Genomic DNA, 21140 nt, shown 5'->3' on the forward strand with positions numbered 1-21140 from the left:
AACTCAATATCTCACTGACACCCATACTTGGCCTCGGGTCAGGTTGTGGATCACATCCACAGTCAATAAAACTCAAGACGAGTTTTCCCCTTAGCCGTGTCTAATAGTTATATCGTCATGTCATCCCGATACTGATTGATGCCACATCACTCGAGAATTCTGGGAAGTCAAAACTGTTCTCTGCCTTGGTTGTCTTTCATCAGAGGAATATGCTTGGCAACCTTAAGACATTTCCAATGTCTTGATTTGGGGCAGAGTTAGGAGCTTTGAGGCATGCCAAATAAACGTGGAAAGTTGATTTACAGCTTGGATTTTGGGAAAGGCATTAAAAAGCTCGATAATGGGCGTTTTTCTTTTGTAACTTAATGACTGATATTGAATTGATTTAAATAACGTTTTTTTAAAATATGATCTTAAATCTTAAATGTTCTATTGATAGATTGATTAGTGCTCCAGCTCCGTCTTTGTCCCTTTGACTCGCCGTCATCGCGCTGTCGAGGATCTTCGGTCACATTCCAGAATTCCGTCTGAGGCTGTACACAACTAAGCGTCACTTAACTAAATGTGGAATGTCAACACTCACTGAACCGAAATACTCTGGAAATACACCCACGCGAGAGACTTCCAGTTAACAGCCCTCAACGTTTTCCCACTATGCGAGCCAACAAGCAAACAGCATGATTGAGAGTTGCGATGGTGTCGCCAAAACTTTAGTCCGTAAAATGGGATTGACTTTTTTTTCCCCCACTCCCACCAAAAAATGTCATCGTCATCTGTCAGCTCAAGAGTCAGCAGGATTTCCCAAACATTGCTAGGTTGATTTCGATGAAGGGTGGAGTGGGTTTCCTGGGGAACAGAATCTAGATTTGGAGCGGAGTCAATATTATTGCAAGTCCTTGACAGTATCTAAAAGCAGAGATAAGGAATAATTGGACTGCCGCTACACCAGTGCGGTTAAAAATAAAATCCAGCCAATCCCAGATGACTATGTCTAGATCCCCTAGGGGCCCAGGTAAGAAGGATCACGGAACCCCCCTAAAAAAAACTGAGGAAATTCCCAAATCCTGATGTGTCACGGCGTTCTCTATACAGTAGAGGTTTCCAATTCTGTCGTTGATGTGGACTAATGTTAGCTCTCGGGGTGTTCACAGAGTACACCCAGTAGTGCGCTGAACCCCTGATGCGGACTTTTCAGTCCCTGTATGACCGTTGTCAGGGTTAGGGCCACATTGTCCTCACACAGCAAGTCAAAGTTGCTTCCAGTCAGAGTTGTAGAATTTCAAGACGCATCCCAAGGCATTGAAAGGGTCCCGGGGTTGATGGCAACAGTATTGAGTCTCTGCTTTTGCAGATGATGTGGTTCCGTTGGCTTCATCAAGCCACGATCTTCAACTGGTCAACCGGGTCGGTTCACAAACGAGTGTTCTGCAGTTGGGATGAGAATCGGCACCTCTAAATCTGAGGCCGTGGTCCTCAGTCACAAAGAGTGACCCCCCCCCCCCCTCCTGGTCAGGATCGCGGTCCTGTCTCATGTGGAGGACTTCAAGTATCTTGTTCACAAGTGAGCGATGAAGGAAGCTGGGGACCAATAGAACATGTCGGTGGACAAAAATGGCTGAAATGAGTTTCCTATGCAGGTTGTCCAGGGTGGGAGAAGCTGGTAGGAAGACTCCAGTCTGCTGGCCTGGGAAGATTTTTGGGATGAGCTTGCTCCTATTCCACCTGACTTTGGGCAAAATTCAGGGTACATCTTGGAGTGGTCGACAGCCAATTGGAGGATTCATACAGTTTACACAGACAGCTAGAGATGGGAAAATGAAGCCTCATGAAGCCTCATGAAGCACTTTTACAATTTTTTTTTACTCCTCTAGATGGTGCTCTTAGTTCAAATATAAAGGCTAGTGCAATGAAAATGTATTACATTTCCACTGCCTTTTTAAACCAATAGTGCCATCTAGAGGAGTCAAAAAATAATCACAAGTGCTTCACGAGGCTTCATTTTCCCATCACTACAGACAGCCATTCGCACTCGGGTTCAAACCGAAGGTATTTCAGAAAAGATAACATGCACGTTTTTGGAATGTTTGCGGAAGCTGGAGTACCCGCAGAATATTCAGGGAAGACTATGACTGGAAGCTCACGGTTGTTCATTCTTTCTTTATTTTCTCCAGATTTTTTTTTGTCCCGATTTCCTGAAATTCACTTGAGCAGACTCAGGTGTTATGTAATAGGACAAAGAAAATCATTGTAGTACAAGTATGCGTTTCATCCCGGGAGGCAGTCCATTACTATACAGTAATCGTCTCCACGATGCACTACGACTTCCGTAGTATTGATATTTATGTATTTTATAATATGATGATGAGGACAATAATTCTTGTATTTGGATTATAGGGTTTTAAGCAGAATTTTTTTTTTTTTTTTAGAGCTAGTGTATGTGCGTGACAATCCAAAAAGTAGATAAACACAAAGGTCACAGACAAGGTGGTTAGTCGGCCGTGAATGATCTACAGTTGTTTTTGAATATTATTGCAGAAAATATTAATTATTGCCCAGTTCAGCAAGATATTTTCACAAGAGCAGACAAGGTTATGTGAGAATCCTTGGGTTTATTTTGTAGGCTCATGCAAACGTATCATTGACTCCGTCTTTATTGATAGTTTGAAACCGACAGTCAATCACAACAGCATGTGGCTTTACAGTAGGTGCGACGTTGCAGTAGCTTGGCTGGTAGGCTGGACCGCGCACAACACCACTGTTAGCGTTAGCGAAGAGAGATAGCGAGGTAGTACTGACACCTTCAAGTTGTTAGTTTGTCAACTTTGGTCTTCCCTAGCATGTCTTCAACATGTGTTTCTTTCTTTCCATCATCATTATTTAGTCGTCTGATCAGAAGAACATCTCAAAAGTAATATGCTTCCTGATTTCCTGAGCAAGACCAGGATGCTTTGGATGAGCTTCTGTCTGGGGAGTCTCCTGAGTGTTTCATTTGGACCGAGAATTGGCAGACATAGCAAGACAAACATCTGGAGCAAGAGTGTGAATCCTCGTTTGTGTCTGAAGTTTTTTGGCTTACAATCTTAACTCTTTGACTGCCAAAAACGTTAAATAACGTTTAGTAAAATCCTATGGAGGAGTGCCAAAGACGTTAAAAGACGTTTTTTTTTTTTTCAAAACAGAGATGAAACTAACCATTTTCTATTGTTGATTACTGAAAAACGGAATGCGGTAGAAACAAACTTTTTTTTCTGATGAAAGATGAGAGTCCAATCTTTCATTTGGTAGTATGTGTGTTTCCATAGTCCAAACACATAATTTTCTGTGAACCTTGAAAGATCAGTCAAAAATGCTTAACTCTTTGACTGCCAAAAACGTTAAATAACGTTTAGTAAAATCCTATGGAGGAGTGCCAAAGACGTTAAAATACGTTTTTTCAAAACAGAGGTGAAACTAACCATTTTCTATTGTTGATTACTGAAAAACGGAATAAGGTAGAAACAAACTTTTTTTTCTGATGAAAGATGAGAGTCCAATCTTTCATTTGGCAGTATGTGTGTTTCCATAGTCCAAACACATAATTTTCTGTGAACCTTGAAAGATCAGTCAAAAATGCTTAAATCGGCTGGCACCCACGGCATCCCTTTTCTGAAAACGTCTGGCAGTCAAAGAGTTAGGTATAATGTGAAGAAAAACCTTAGAACCTACAACAAAAGGTAAACGTTGGTTAGGCATTTGGTGTTTGGTGACCATATTCCCATTTCCAAAAAAGAGGACGCTTGTCACGGCCTTGAAATTGTGGTACCGGTCGCATTTAAACCGTGTACTTCACCTCCTTCAAGTCACGCAATACCAACCAACCGGATATTTTTCATGAATTTATAAAACCCCTTACGCCCGAACAGGATGTAAGAAAATGATCCGTTCTCCCAAAAGGGGACACATTTGGTCACCTTAGCGTTATTATATCTCTGACAGGATTAAACAGGCTCGGTTTCAGTATCAGTTTTCATCCTAGATGTCCATAATTGACTACTACATAGGTCAGCATAAGATGTAGAAACAAATCTTTTAATTCACCTCACAGAGTTTTTAAATGTGCAACTCCGAATAAGTGCAGCCGAGCTTTCCGATGTTAATATTTTTGGAAAAGTTTGCGCGCATGTGTTTTTTCCGCTTGCGCCGGTGGCGTGTTTGATCGCACAAACATATCTGCTTCAACACATGCTCACCATGTTTGCGCTGTAACTACGTACACGAAACATAACACTCGGCGTGTCCTTGGGCTTCCCCAATTGCCGCCGCAACATTGCGGCCTCATCTCAACGCATCTCGGCGGTGTCACGTGTGTGCGTGTGTGTGTGAAAAGACTGTATACGTTTCGCAAAAGCGTCTGGTGAGGTCAGGCTGAAGTTGGCTTGACTTTTTTTGGTGTGGTTTCCAGTCGTCTGCACTTGGCTGCCCCTCACTGACAAAAATGGAAATAGGTCCACACAAACCAGGCTCTTGAAATTGTCACTGACTGTCAAACACAGAGGAAAACAAAGACGGTCTCCTGCGTATCTACTCCAAAAAAATGTCTCCACTTACTGTCCGAGGAATTTCCTCTCCTCACATGATGAATTTGGGAGGGAGCAGTTTCACACGCGCGGGGATGTTAGAGGGCGCCTGACTGTCAGCTACTAAAACACTTTTCCACGCAACATCAAAGTGGTGAGGACACGTTCCTTGCTTACTGGGTAAATGCAGAGGGCTCTATCTTTATGAAGAATGATAAGACTGCGCAGGACCCCCATTTGGGTCGATACAAGACTGCAACGTGACTTTTGTGGAATCCTCATGTTGCTTTTACTGTACATGGCTTCAGATTAGAGAAAATCAGCGGTCTTGAGCTTCCACTGGTACAACAACATTAAGCAGACTTTTGGCCTTGTTCAAAAATGTATGTTTTTTTTTAATATGTTTTTTTTCAGTATAATAAACATCATAAGCCTCTTAATGTTTCATTGAGCGCTTTCAGTACCATACATTGACCAGCTAGCTGTTAGCAGCTATCTGCTATCTACAGCTATTACCAGCTGTTAAACTCCAGTATTTTTCTGTGTCATCTTAACTCTTTGACTGCCAAAAACGTTAAATAACGTTTAGTAAAATCCTATGGAGGAGTGCCAAAGACGTTAAAAAACGTTTTTTTCAAAACAGCGGTGAAACTAACCATTTTCTATTGTTGATTACTGAAAAACGGAAGAAGGTAGAAACAAACTTTTTTTTTCTGATGAAAGATGAGAGTCCAATCTTTCATTTGGTAGTATGTGTGTTTCCATAGTCCAAACACATAATTTTCTGTGGACCTTGAAAGATCAGTCAAAATGCTTAAATCGGCTGGCACCCACGGCATCCCTTTTCTGAAAACGCTTGGCAGTCAAAGAGTTAAAAAGGCGACCGACCTACTTTCTCCGGTGTCAACCTCACAAGGTGTCTGCCTGTTAAACCTCTTCTGGGATATTTCATCACGCCGTTGTTTGCTAGCTATCAGCTGGACGCCAAACGCTAGTTACGCCGCCGCTAACATGGCACCTTTGAAGGAGCGATGATGTCATTTCAGGGTCACAAAAATGCGTGGATTGGCACAAATTGTTGAGTTTTTCAGCGAATAATTGTTAGTTGGGTTCTCTAGAAGAAGAAGACGTAGAAAACGTCTTTGTGAGTGCCATTAATGACCAAAACAAAAGGCTCGTCACCAGCCAATAGCAGGTTTCTTATTCCAAGTTTTTCAGGTAATGATGTATAGCTGGCTTTGTCGTATTGTAATTAATGACAGGGTCATTTTTAATTTGTCCCACTGTTGTGAAAATTCACAGCCTTTGGGTTAATATCCAAACGCTGCTGTCCCATGTGAATGCTGGCAGTCTTTACAATGAAAGAAAAACAATCAAATCAAGAAATAATGAAGCAAAACAGAAGCAAACTTTGGCTAGCTTCAACCAAACGTCGATGTCTGGCCAGAAATGAAGTAATTGTAAGAACGATGATCATGGTGTTGACTTTCACTGAGTGGTTTTAGCATCTGGACCGCTGCTTATGATCTGATTCATTGGCCGTTGCTGAATTCGGTTTTAATCATTAATGTGACGTTTGCTTGCACATTTTTTGTTTCTCAATTTGTGATACCAGAAAGTTAAACATTATAAATTACCGTGTGCTTTTTAAATATCCACAAAAGGTTGAAATAGGGACATAATGAAATGTTTTTAGGGCCTCTACTTCTTTCTATGTACTTTTTTTTTTTAACTGTCTGAGTAGGAGGTCTAACAGTAGCTGTGATAAACACATGGTTAAGACAATCATTAGCTCACTGTCTCCAAGAATGTACTGTATGGCTAGTTAAGCTCGTGGTGGTCTTTACTGCCAAGACAGAATGATGTCACTGACTAGACAGTTAATATGTGGTATGAACCTTCTTGTGAGGTAGTCTACCGGGCATCCATATGGCATCATATACTTTAAGGATTTATTGGAATCAAATGCTATTGTGATTTTTATGAAGCTCTAGCACAAAAATATTATATATATATATATATATATATATATATATATATATATATATATATATATATAGAAAATATTATTTAATATTTAAAAAATATTTTATATATATAGAAAATATTATTTAATATTTTAAAAATATTTTAGAACAAACCCCCAGGGCTACTCATGTTGTCGTTGGGCCTAACTAGTACCCACTGGCACAATTTTCTTCGAAATTAGGCCCGTGCTGCCTCAGATGTTGAGGATAGTCAACCATCATTTTTATTATGCATAACCAGTCTTTTTAATCTCTTATTTACCTCTAAAATGAGTCAACAAAGCTGTTTTATGAGTCTTGGATACATGTATTGTGTACACACAAAGCCAGCAGGATAGATCAGACGTTCTCTCTAAAGCAGGAAGTGCACCGAGTTCAGGGGCTTTGTTTGTCCAGATAAATAATACAGATTTCCCAGTCCTAAATCATGTTTATGAAGATACGATTTCATATGAACAAAGGTGCATTACCACGATTATCGTAAATTCATGTACAGGAAATTGTAATATTGTGCAGAAATAAACAAAACGTTGGCCCCTGTTTAATTCTGGCATCAAGGTCATATTCCAGCGCTCTGTGACCTCTGCGACTGGATGGGCTGCCAGCCGCTAATCCGCCACGACCAACTCAAGTCACGGCAGCTTCTTTTGCCAGAACATTAGCGGCGGTGGGATGAGAGGTTTCCAACATATTTTCCTGAGACAACCTCTGGTCATTGCAGCACTCATGAAGGAAGTGATGTTTCTGTGGCTTTATTAGCCAGACTCCGGCAACCAGTTTTATGGGATTGTATGTATTTCCATTGAGTTTCTTATCAATCACTGGTAAATGAAATCATTAGCAAAACGTGAGAATGGAATTGGCCTGTCGACAGAGCCCTGAGGGACACCATTTATAATTGGTGACAGTGAATGATGAACGATTCATTTAATGTTAAGGAATTTCAATAGACTCCTGAGAGAGATAACAAGAGATATCGAGAATGGATGAAGGGGAATTTTTGTGATCCAGAGACTGAACACTTTTATTCGTTTTCTTCTTGTTTTCTGACCGGTTCTAACAAGCTTGTGGAGTTCAAAGTCAACAACGAAATGTGGGATGGCTGATCTCAATGGTGTGTCCTCAGGGGATCCGTTTAACATTTTGTATGTGGGCGGTGGGGTCTGACTGCATTCCAATAGCAGTCTCCCATTCAGGCTGGTGATTGAAGAGAATGTGTAATAATAAGTCCAATGAAATAACTGATCTGTTAAGAAGTCTGGTGAACTGAACTGTGTTACTTTTAGAACGTAAACTAACGAATGCTAATACATTTCCTGAAAAGCTTTTTACATGTACGTACATACAAAACACTACCAGGGGATACAGTATTTGTAGCGGACGTCGCTTGTGAAGTTTAGCATACGTGTGTGTCCAAAATTCACATTCCTCTTTCCGTTCCAAAACTAGATGAGTGTGGAAGGCACCAGCTCGGACTGCTGCCAGACAGAACAAAAGTCCTGTTGTGTCTCTGCTTCGGTTTGTCTTCCGCCTCTTCCTTCCCCAATAGTCTACCATAAACATGAGAGAATATTTGGGATTAATCAAGAGATGTCGTGTTGTTCTTGGTCATTACCACTCATTCAAATGGCAGGCAGCCTTTGTGAGAGGATTGCTGTCGTCTCGTGAAAAAAATGGTACACGACCATGTGTGTGTGATGGAAAGCTTGCCATCTTTCAAGGATTCAGAATCAGATTTATTGACCAAGTATGTAAAAACACACGAGGAATTTGTCTTCGCAGTGACCAAAAGGGGGGAGACAGAATGGGAAGCCTTGCGGCTCGTAAATTAGCACCCCAAATTCTATTGCATAAATCACCCCAAACAAACAGCTCATTTGAAAGACAGCAGTGTAGCCTGCATTATATTTAACATCATATCTCACAGTATTTGGTTAAACAAAACAATATTAATCGTCCCTACTGATGCAAATTCTTACGTCTCAAAGGTTTTGTATAATAGAAGCCAGTAGTTAACAAAAACATAAATATACGAAATACAGTGACATCAAACCCACTCTTAAGTCAGTTCATTCCAGTTACTAACACATTTTTAACACAAATCTAATTATTTAATGCCAATACACACCCTGTAGAACTAAATCTCATGTTTACGTACTTGGAAGTGTCTTTATTTTCATGACTCATCATCAGAAGACGTTTGGCTTGTTATGTAGTAACAGGTGACTCACTGAGGTTGAAAGTTTTCACAAAAAAATCTCGGCCCCATATAATTTCTAACAAGCGTGAGAAAACACATGGTCGCAGGTTGACCCCCCACAGAGTTTTATCCATTACCTGAGACGGGTTTCTGCTCCAGGGATGCTTCGGATGTTAAACTTTATTCATTTGAACTGTGATGACCTCACTGGCGTTCATCGGGTCATGTTTGGCATGAGTAACAATTTCCTTGCGAGTCAACTGTCGAGAAATGTGACCTAAAGCACAAATTGTAATTCCGATAAATCATCAGCTAGTAGCTATCAATAATTATTTCATGTTTTGTTATTGTACTCATGAACGTTACCTGAACTTTGTTATTCAATGAAAAGTAGTCAGTTTACAGCTTATATAGATAGCAATGGTGTTATGATTCCCTCAAAATAACCCAGAATACAACCATTCGTAGCTAAACACCTGGCAACAAAAGTGAGTACACCCCAAAGTGAAAATGCCGTGTCAACATTTTGTGTTGCCGTCGTGATTTTCTAGCACTGCCTTAAAACTATAAATACATTTGATTGGGAAGAACTGACAAACTAGATATCACATTTTCATGCCTTCATGAGCTCATACCAAATTATTTCTGGTCATAAATGGATGTTCTATGAAGTTTGTGTGCCCCACCTGACCCATCTCTGACACTTTTTTTTTTTTCCCCTCTCTGCCAAAGCCTCGTCTTTGACAGAGCCTCCGGTGTTCACTGCCCTTTGAAACAATATTTTGACAAGGTTGAGGCGTTTTCTGGATGTTAAGGTGAAAGGTTGGCAAAATAAATCAAAAGCAAGTCAGTGCGCGCGTGACTCCCTCTTCATCGTCAGCGTGGTAAACCTGAGTACGGTGTTCAGGGGAGACATAGAAGACCTTTTATCTCGCGAGGCTAAATTGGAGATATGAGCTAGCTTCAGATACACCACGAGTAGATGGGGGCAAAAAAAAAAAAAAAACAATCACTCGGTTGTTTGAATGCCAAGCAAATGTAAACATTAATTTAGCTAATTCATTGCAAAAGAAAGGAAAAATCATCTAGTGATTAATGGAGAGTTGTCACACACATATTACACTAGCTACGTTGTAGCTACTAGCTTATTCTTAGGAAGGTGTATTTGTACGCTGGTTATGTCATAATAGTTGTTTAAATGCAAATCCATCCTGCTTTCTTCACAGATTCTTACGATTTGTCACTATCTTTTACAGACTCCCGTGTCGCCAAAACTTCTATGCTAGCATGCTACTGCTCATTCCTAAAATGGTATGAACACGGCGGAGATACTATAAGGTTGGTACTCCTTTACTCCTTTCACTATCCAACACCAGATATGGTCACCTATTTGGAACCTTCAAAACTCTTTTACAATATAATATGTGATGTTAGTAATGCTAGCATTTAGCCACCTAGCATTTTTGACAAACAGGGCTGGATCCTCCCAACGGGTGCAGCCATCACATATACGGGCGGAAACACAAGCCAGATCAGGGTTTTTACTGTTCCGAACTATACTTTTGCAAGATGGACTGAACTGCATTGCTTGGTGGAAACTTGGCTAATGGTCTTCTACTCACCCAAAAGCTGTCTTTTGATAGTAAAGTCCGGGCTTTCCTTAGGAATCTCTGCCCAGGCAGGACTCCCGATCCTTGTCTTTGAACAAACACCAGTTTCCTATTAGGGATACTTTGCGTGGAAAAAAACAATGGGGATGGTGACTCCTAAACTGTATGGAAGCCCAGCGCTCATTTGATGAGAGAAGATGGAGAAAAGGCAAGAAGCTGTCTGCTAAGTTTTTTTTTTTTTTTTTTTTTTTAATGTTTGGGCAGAAAATAATTACAGCATTTAATATCTTTTATTTTTAAAAATTTGATTTGAAAATAAGAGTAGGGCCAAAAAACAAGATAAGATTTGCTTCATAATCTGTTGTCTAAACTCCACAAACACAACAACCAAGAAAATGAGGAGGGGGGGGAAAGTACTTCTATAATGGGACGACAAATTATCTTCAATTTACGAATTGCGTTAAAAGCAGATAGGACAGATAAAGGTTTCCCTGGGAAAAAAAAAAACAAGGACCGCCAAACTCTCGTCACACTCGTTGGCGTCTGACTGGATATAACGAGGCTTTTCACAATTCTTCTCACAGAAATTATTACCGTCAATAAGCAATCGATGCATGGTCTCCAGATGTTGAATTAAACATTCCCAGCCTTTCTTACAATGTTTAATTCACATATCAACCTTTGGTTACCCCTCTGTTCTGACTCATTGTCAGGTGAGTCAGCGCTTGTTGGACTGATAACACACATGCGCTCGAACTTACTGAGTATTGAGGTAATCAGCACCGGGGTTTGCGATGGAGAGATCTTATGGAAAACTGCTATGTGTCATAACTTTGCACCTCTTGCAACCACAGTTCAACTACGGTGGAACCTTAAAATTTGAGCGGACAAAAACTCCTGAGGTTAACTATCGTAATGCCATAAATCGACAGTTAACTTATTTGAAGCCTTAATGACCACCAGCCTTAACGAATGCATACCAACAACGTCATCATCAGTGACGCCTGGCTGACCCAGTGCGGGGTATAAGAGCCAAGTGTCACAATATGGTCAGTCCCACAGAATCTACTCAGGATTCCGAGTGACAAGATACTATGGTGGACATTCGGGATTCATAGATAGAACCGGCGTTAAATTATGTATCTACATCATCCCTGCTGACCACAAGAGGTGGTACCTAACAACACGGAATGACTAATACCAGCACAATCACGAGGAATCCCAGACACAAACCTCACTGATGTCAGTAAGGTGGGGGCTTTAGGACCCAGATGCGGGAAGGCAGAGCAAGGAGGCAGAGGTGCAGTCCAAAAAGAGGTTTTAATTTCTAATCAAAAAAAGCTAACTTCAAAATACAAAATAAACTGAACTAACCAAACATGAAGCTAAACATGACAAAACAACTAAGGCGAGACTAACAACATGACATGGATCCTGATAAGGCAAAAAGGTCAGCGTGACGTGGCGAAAGACTTACGACAGTGGCAACAATGAACCGACACAGACAGGGGGGAGACAGCCGACTAAATAGACCAACACTAATGACATAACAAGACACACCTGGCTGAGGGCACTGATTGGATGACACATGAGGGTAATGGGGACACAGGTGGAAACAATCAGGAGTCAGGGTTGACACACACACCACACGAGGAAGGGCAAGTGACCAGAAACGAGAGGAGTCAATTTTCAAACTAAAACAGGAAATGACAAGACAAGGGGAACACACAAGGAAAACAGAAGCTAAACGTGACAGGAACTAAACATGACTAGAAATAAACATGACAACTGAGAAGCCCACGAAGGGCCAAAGACCACGCCAAGAGGAGGGTAAAATAAAATCTGCAGAAACTGATAGGCTCCAACCACAAGGAACCAGCAATCTCACCCCATGCCTGGAGAGGGTAGACCACATTTGGCTGCGAAACATAAAACAAAAACGAAAACACCGTTACAGCCGCTGGAGGGCGAAAATAAAATCACAGCTCTAATTATGGTCACAGGGCTCCCAGCAACGGAAAACAGATATAGATAGACAATTCGTTTGATCCGCAAGGGAATGGTGGAACCGAGTGGTATGTAAACAACTCGCAAGGAGAAAAGAGGGGCTGACCCTCTGGTGACACTGATTCTTATTTTATTTTTTATTTTTTCTGGAGAGCTCAGTATTGTTCATTCGGTAATTTTACCGATTTGACATGTCATCATCATTGCTCTCTTTTTTTTTTCTTTTTTTTTTGTATGTGTGCGTGCGTGTGTTCACCTAAAACCTATTAAAAAAATCCCATACCGTTCACCTAAACCGAACACTTCCAGCCAGAGTCGTGAGGCCGTCAGGAGCCCTGAGGAAGGACCAAAGAAAAGAAAGGACACTGATTCTTATACCCGCACTGGGTCACCCAGGGTCACTGACGATGTCATTGGTACGCATAGTCAGTTCCCTCCACCTTTAGTTGTCATTTCTTACATGGATAGTTAGTTTCTCACCGTATCAAGCTTTTATCATTGTTTTCCATTGGTATGCATTCATTTCTTGTTCTTTTTCTGCTTAAGAAGACGGTTTGGGCAAAAGTTCACTAATTATGTTGGTAAAGGCAGAGGAAACTGGCAGGCGTGCGCAGGCCAGCATAAGATGCCAAACATAATGAGGGCAGAGAGGGAACGAGAGAGTGACTGTATTTTGAACATAATAAGAGAACTGTTGATTGGGAATTTAATTGCATCTTCTACATCCAGAAAAGCCCGTTTGACCTCACCGAGGGTATCTTCACAGCTAATAAATCACTCTTAACGGCCTTTCCTCGCTTGCAGTGCTAAATCCCTGCTATTTCCTTCCCCCGAGTACATTGAGTGAGCAGCTCGTCCGTCCCGCCTCTCCAAACTAAACAGGGTGTCCATATTAAGGTATATTTGGCATAGACACCATCAATTGGGCACCCGTGTCCAGCAACAGTTCCAGCCGGCCCGGCTCTGCCAGAGTCTTACAGTAGGAGATGTGTCGACTCAGACCTCCAGCTCAGACCTTAAAAACTTTTTAATGTCTGCCTCACCCCCTTCAGAATCCTTTCAGAACGTCTTTGTGGAACTCTGAAGGCTGAATGTTGGATGGGCCATTGGAAGGTCTTTTTGGGGTAAATTCAAATTTCCATATGCATATGTGAGGTTTGACCTGCTTCCTTCCTTGACAGAGAGTTTCATTCACCGCATCCACACCAGGTTGTGGTACTGTGAGAAAGTTTCCTGGCAAGACAGAAGCTTGGATCTGGTGATGTATCCTGTATTTGGTTATGTTCAGTGGATAAGACCCATATCGAACTCCTTTGGGTTTCTGTCTGTCTCCTTGTTACTGTCCAGCTAATATGCAGTTTGTGGACGTTATAGATGTTGGATACTCAAGAAAGAAAACAATATCCCAGCTGGATTTGGGCTATGGGCGTTGAGAGGAACCAGTTGAGGTGGCTCGGGCATCTGGTTCGGATGCCTCCTGGACGCCTCCCTGGGGAGGTGTTCCGGGCATGTCCTACCGGCAGGAGGCCCCGGGGACGACCCAGGACACGCTGGAGAGACTATGTCTCTCGGCTGTCCTGGGAACGCCTTGGGGTCCCGTCGGATGAGCTGGCTGAAGTGGCTGGGGAGAGGGAAGTATGGGCTTCCCTGCTAAAGCTGCTGCCCCCGCGACCCGACCCCGGATAAGCGGAAGAAGACGGACGGACGGACGGACGGACGGATTTGGGCTATATTTCATTGGATCTTTCTCGGCACATGTGCCACCCCATTAGATGTATAAAAATTTGGAGATCCTGCCCCAAGTGAAGGCCTTCAAGTATCTTGGGGTTTTGTCCACGAGGGAGGGTAGGATGGGACGCTACTGGGAACCACCACTTCCACATCCTCACCAATTGAGCTTTGAACTTCACAGGGTCACACCTGTGGCACATACTGTTTTTATTAGCCATGAAGGGAATACTGGGTCCACTGTGAGGTGATGTTGACCCCGCAGTCTTCTCAAGGAACTTCCCTTGATGGACGCTATCCCCTCTGCAGGTGTACATCAGCGCTATAAAGAAATGTCTGTGCGGGTTATGTTTGCACTCTGCCCATTTAATCTTTTCAGGTATCAGGAGACGAAAATAAGCACTGTGGGGCTAAGACAGACGGAAGTTTGCCAACTTTATGGGGCAGCTTTCATGAGGGAGGGGGTCTGCATGTCACGGTCCTAACGAACACATGATCGTCTGTTTGCGAACGAAGAACCCCCGATCGGCCCTCTCCTCATGTGTCGCCGTCTCTCTTTGCAACATTTTGACAAATCACTCGCTGCACATTCACGCTGTCTCTCGTGCTCTGTAACCCCCCCTCCCCCTCCCCCCCTCATCCTCAATCTCCCATCTGCCTTCATTCATGCCTGGAATGTTTTCTCAAAGATGAAAAATAAACCACCATATTCCAGCGCCCGGCCATTAAATCTATACACACAGCTCTTGCATTGAGCATGATATTCCGGGCATTAGGGATGAAGCAGACTGGGGAAGAAGAATGCACAGGAGCTTAGGTGCAATTGTAAATTTACCTCCCTTGAAATGTTTAGTCGCCAGACTTGAGTGTGCCGCGCTTTCCCTCGGGTGTTATGGTTTCATTCGCTGCGCTCACAGTTCAATCTCCTGCAGGCGCTCCATCATAACCAAACGGCCAGAGGTTCAGCGCTTAGCGGGGCCTCCGAAAATATCCACGTGACCATCAGTATCCCTTGAACATATACAGTATTTGGTCTAAACACGACTGGTTTTAATCGGACTAATCCATCCTTGGAAGATGTGTTTTTCCTGTGTAAAATTAGGAGGGTGTTTCAGCATTCCAGCAGATTTTACCTGCTCGGGCCACTCACGTTTGCGTTGGCAGCCTCACAGTTGGGTGTTTCACTTAATGTTACATAATGGAAAAATCTTCAATAAAGATGGAAAGCTGATGACAGAAATTGGAAAATGGTTATCTTTGCAAAAATAAATACCACGGCATATATATGTATATATATATATATATATATATATATATATATATATATATATGGTAGACAAGACACACTTATGGTTGCCACAACACACGCTTGGCACCATTTGAACCAAATCCATTTATCTTGGTCTCATCAGACCACAGGACATGGTTCCGGCAATCCATGTCCTTCGTTTGCTTGTCTTTGGCAACGTGTTTGCGGGCCGCCTTGTTCAGCATCTTCAGAAGAGGTTTCCTATCGGGACAACATCCATGCTGTTCTTTTTTCAGATCATTACGGAGTTCTTTGCCATTTGGTGCCACGATGAACTTTCAGTATGAGAGAGTAGTGGGAAAAGGGTTATCTGTGCAAAAATAAATACCACGGCATATATATATATATATATATGCCACCACACACGCTTGGCACCATTTGAACCAAATCAATTTATCTTGGTCTCATCAGACCACAGGACATGGTTCCGGTAATCCATGTCCTTCGTTTGCTTGTCTTTGGCAACGTGTTTGCGGGCCTTCTTGGTCATCATCTTCAGAAGAGGTTTCCTATCGGGACAACATCCATGCTGTTCTTTTTTTCAGATCATTACGGAGTTCTTTGCCATTTGGTGCCACGATGAACTTTCAGTATGAGAGAGTAGTGGGAAAAGGGTTATCTGTGCAAAAATAAATACCACGGCATATATATATATATATATATATATATGTATATATATATATATATATATATATGCCACCACACACGCTTGGCACCATTTGAACCAAATCCATTTATCTTGGTCTCATCAGACCACAGGACATGGTTCCGGCAATCCATGTTCTTCGTTTGCTTGTCTTTGGCAACGTGTTTGCGGGCCTTCTTGGTCATCATCTTCAGAAGAGGTTTCCTATCGGGACAACATCCATGCTGTTCTTTTTTTCAGATCATTACGGAGTTCTTTGCCATTTGGTGCCACGATGAACTTTCAGTATGAGAGAGTAGTGGGAAAAGGGTTATCTGTGCAAAAATAAATACCACGGCATATATATATATATATATATGTATATATATATATATATATATATATATATATGCCACCACACACGCTTGGCACCATTTGAACCAAATCCATTTATCTTGGTCTCATCAGACCACAGGACATGGTTCCGGCAATCCATGTCCTTCGTTTGCTTGTCTTTGGCAACGTGTTTGCGGGCCACCTTGTTCAGCATCTTCAGAAGAGGTTTCCTATCGGGACAACATCCATGCTGTTCTTTTTTCAGATCATTACGGACTTCTTTGCCATTTGGTGCCACGATGAACTTTCAGTATGAGAGAGTAGTGGGCGCTGTGATACCAAATTTAACGCATCTGCACCCTATCCGCACTTAAGCCCATATAACACAAATTAATCACATGACACTGTGCTCAAGTTGGACATTTTCACTTTAGGGTGTACTCAAGCTATACACTGACTTCTTTTCATTGTGTCAAGATATGATTTCTTCATTGGATGGATGTGCCATGAAAATATATAATTAAATATCTGCATAGATATTTGATGAGGCAGCACTTATCAAAATGCGTTTCTTAAGTGACTACAATCATGCAAATCCTAATCGACTTGGCTGGATTATTGTCACAGAGTTGGCTTTTGTCTTTTTCTAGGGAATTTAGACATTAACATTTTTTTTCCCCCAAACCCATAATTCATGTCACAGTGGTGGGGAATGTAAACATTAGTACAACTAAAAGCTCCTACTCCCACATCCATCCTCCCCTTGCACGTGTCAGAAAAATGACAGAAGGCGCTTTCAGTTTCATTGTCCAGCGCATGCTGCGGTTGAAACAAGAGGGCGTGCATGTCGAAAGAGATCAAAGTCATTGACTTTGATGTTGCACATGTTGAATCTGTGGCTTTGAGGCCTGCGTTACTTTGAGATATGCTTGAACGTTTCAACTCCGTTGCCCCTCTCCGAAATGTAACTGACTTGAGTGATCGGATGTGTTGTTCAATAATAGAAATCTAATCTTGTTAGCGTAAGGTTAAAATTAACACTAGCGCGTGTCAATGTTGAGTAGACTTTTGTGTGCACGCTTATGGCATTTGTTTACAGAGAATGTACAATGTATATGTAACATGACTATATAATGATGATCAAGAACATTCCTTCATATGCCGGAGGTATGTACATTGTACGCCTTGTTAAACATATCTTCTAAAGTATCCAAACGCACAATCGATGAGCAACTCATGCATAGCAAGAAATTACTTTCATTGGGGCATTTTCGACATTAACAAAAATTATACAGATTAAGACTATATCATATTGGGAGAAAATTGTATTAAATCGCAGGAAGTCTTTGTGGATAGCTGCAAGTGGAGAACCCAAACGTTGACCCAAACACCTGGAAAGTATAACTGTACGAAACAAATGGTGTAAAAGAGACGACGGGCTTTCAGCATTTGCCAAACATCCGTCCTTGTGCAGTGACGTGGTCCAGTCTGCATCAACAGCAGCTTTGTCAGGATGCCATGCAGCAGAATCAAGCCTTTGATTCGGATATTAAGCGTGAGGAGGCCTGCTTGTTGCAGGTGGCTCAGAGTGCGTTCAAGTGCTCGCAAACTGTGAACTGCCAGCGAGGGGTCAAAAAGAGTAATTGTCAAACAGCGGTTGCTTCTTACAGCGCAGCCTGCTAATACTGGCCTAAAATGGCAGAGCATCAGAGGGGGTTAGTTACTGACTTCTGATGACTTGCATGACCAAGTGTTTTCCTTCATGTAGCCAACCCCTACTACTGTTTGTTATAATTACTTTTGACGTTGGCACGAGACGACGACTTTCTGGCAGACAGAGTTTTGGTGTCAGATAGTAGACTAGATTTTAGACTCGCAAAAAAAAAGAAACATGTCTAAGTTGTGGTGCAGGTGGCGTGTCGCGATTTTGGTTGATTCGATCGAGGAGCAGGCAAACCGATTTGGTCATCGTATTTCATTCATAACTATGGCAACAGCGTGGGACAATCCTTTGAATCATTGCAGAAATCAATTCATCAAACTAATTATCATCATTATCATGTTTTTGCTGAAACTTTAAGAGACAGTGGACACAATCAAACAATGGATAATCTAAAAGGAGAACTACTGTCCATGTAAAATTTTGTTTAAGGACATTTATTCAGCTGTGATGGTTTGCAAAGGCCCCAGCATCAGCCACACATAGCGAGGAGCCTGCCCCGCGTGTTTTCTCTCAGAGGCCCCCCGAGACCCCCAAAGTCTGTTTTCAGAGCTTCCAGAGGCTTAGCACACATGTGACATGCGCAACGTAAACTGACACACAGGATGGGGTGTGTTATTAAGAGGTGTCGGTTAGAGGAACATTGTGAGTGAGGGAGTCTTCGGTGGGTCTTGTGTGTTTAGGATCAGCTGGGGTTTCTTTTTCTTACTACTATGTTGTCCAGAGGCTTAGTACACCCTAGTGTAAGGCTGCCTTCTCCAGCTTTCATCGTGAATGTAAACAATGTACACGTGTGTGTGAATGTAGTCTGCACACTCACGGAATATTTGTGCTTTGTTGGCCTGGACAGTCTTCAGTAAATCATTTAAACTACTGCGAAGACTGTTGAGTATCCTCCTAGGGTATTCTCATGACATCATTGGTGCATTTAATCATATTATAGTGATTGATGACTTTTTTTTATGGACCAAATCTAATTTCAGGTGGCCATGAGATATAGAAAACAGGGATGTGATTTTTCCGCTAATTCGCGGAATTCCGCTTTTTTTTTTATCTCCCCCCAAAAAAAAAATTTTCGATTTTTTTATTTTTATTTTTTATTTTTTTAGTAGGTCATTGTGTATGCACATGACTCCGACAGATAACATCTTCTGCTATAACAAAGACATTTGTGGTATGCTCTAATATGAGTTACTTTTCATTTGGTCATGATACAATTATTTGTTCATGAAATTTGAACTCTTCAACATTATTTATGTGTTAACTTAGTAATCACATTAGTTAGATATGATGATATTCTCAGTGATAGTTTTTAAAAGCAAAGGCAGTCCAATGTTTTTGAATGTGACTGATTTTGAGTTGACTAAAACTGCCATTTTATATGGGATAATTTATGCTGTTGTTTTGTCTATTTCTTTGTCATGTGAGTGCATTGAAAGTACTTAAAAACACGGAAAACCCATGAGCTCCGGGCCCTTGTCCCCCCACCAGGGCACTGCCCTGGACCTAGCTGGGTGCCAGCGGCCCCCAGACCCCCGGCTAAATTTTCAGATAATTTCACTTTGGTCAAATCACATCCCTGAGAAAACAATGGGTGTTCTATTGTCAACTCATCAAAGTGTCAATGATTCACATGTTCAAAAATGCAGTCTATTTTCTTGACAAGCTTTCCCATGGGATAGAAGGGTAAAAATATTTGTAGTTGTCAGCCTACACTAAACCACTGTTTTTTTTTTTTAAACATATGCTGAAGAATATGTTGTCATTAGTTCCTATAGGAAGAACCCTGGTGACTGAGACTGATAGGACAGAGTCTGGTTGTTCCAGATTCACATTCAATGTCTAGACGTAACGTTATCAGCCCGTGTCTGCTCATTGGCTCCTCAAAACAAGATGAGCTCCTGTTTTCTGTCAGCCAGCAAATCTTTCAGCACTCAGAGAGGAAGTGGAGAGGGTAGTAGAATGATAAAACACTAGCAGTAGCTCGGAATCCTTTCTTTGTGCAATTGTAGCAATCTAAAGGGCTTGGTTTGTTAAAATCTCAAAAAGTGGGCGCTAAATTCTGTGTTCTTTGGCTGCCTATCCAACCTGGTCATGTCATTCTTTCTAAGACGTACGTTATGGCTGGACTCGCCACTGTCATATAAACCTTTCAATTCATCCTAGCGTCATCTGTGTCTTCACCGCCAAGTCCTCTAGCTCCTCCCCTTTTTTGTACTAAGATCACCAGGATCTAGCGGATTGCATGCGCTGTTGGAAACTGGTGTAAAATTAATGGAGACCATTTGGGAGAGTATCACAAGCAAAAAAAAAATAAGTTTGTGTGAAATTGGAAGTGTTAGTAGTGGAAGAGAAACAAACATATTGCTGAGTTGCAAAAAATAAATAAATTGATCATTCTGATCATTTTGGGGAATCCAGCATCCGGATAAATGTCATGTTTTGTTTGAGTAAACTCTTACTAAAGGCTTGGCAATTGTATGCGCCGATCCTGTGTAACATTGTGTTTACTTGATACAGAAGCCCCGAAAAAAATTGCGCCCTTGCATGTAAGTTGAAAGACGGTTTGGCCATATATGGCATGACTCCTTCTTGTGATTGGCTCAGCTCTTCCAAAATTCCGACGCTTCAAAATTGCATTGAGAATAGACGATACGTCGCATATAAATCATTTTCATTTCATTTCAAGAATGACATATTGAAAATGAATTGCGCGGCAATTTTTCCCAATTGAAAAATGCAATATGCACGCGCATATTTTCAGCACAGTAAATAAAGCCCCAAGTTTGCATGTGCATGTGTCACTTTTTTTTTTCTGCACATCTGTCACAGACAGCCTTAAACAGCGAGAGGAAAATATGATGGGGAAGTATTTCTTCAGCGCACAGCGCGCTGCTCTGTCTGAAGCCAAATCCTAAAAACCGCAGCCTCATTAAGTTACGTAAGAGCCCAACAGATGCTCTCTGTGACTGTCCTTTTTGCCCAGCTCCGTCGCTTGTCTAAGACCGACTGATACACATCT

General features: G+C 41.7%; 1 protein-coding gene and 1 long non-coding RNA gene across 7 annotated transcripts in view; one reads left to right on the plus strand and one right to left on the minus strand.

Moving 5' to 3' along the window:
- Positions 1-21140, plus strand: part of katnbl1 (katanin p80 subunit B-like 1) — a 64730-nt gene that overhangs the window by 27872 nt on the left and 15718 nt on the right. For all 6 annotated transcript variants that reach the window (XM_077552181.1, XM_077552182.1, XM_077552179.1 and 3 more), the window contains one exon: positions 10040-10121. The gene's annotated coding sequence lies outside the window, so the exon portion shown is untranslated. The remainder of the gene's footprint in view (positions 1-10039; positions 10122-21140) is intronic.
- LOC144039167 (uncharacterized) lies at positions 7552-10567 on the minus strand. The gene is made up of 3 exons (XR_013289377.1): positions 10406-10567; positions 8921-9060; positions 7552-8133 (listed from the first exon to the last, which is right to left on the minus strand). It is a non-coding gene; the product is annotated as an uncharacterized LOC144039167 (long non-coding RNA).

The sequence above is a fragment of the Vanacampus margaritifer genome, chromosome 19 (assembly GCF_051991255.1).
Source record: "Vanacampus margaritifer isolate UIUO_Vmar chromosome 19, RoL_Vmar_1.0, whole genome shotgun sequence".
NCBI classification, from domain to species: Eukaryota; Metazoa; Chordata; class Actinopteri; order Syngnathiformes; family Syngnathidae; genus Vanacampus; species Vanacampus margaritifer.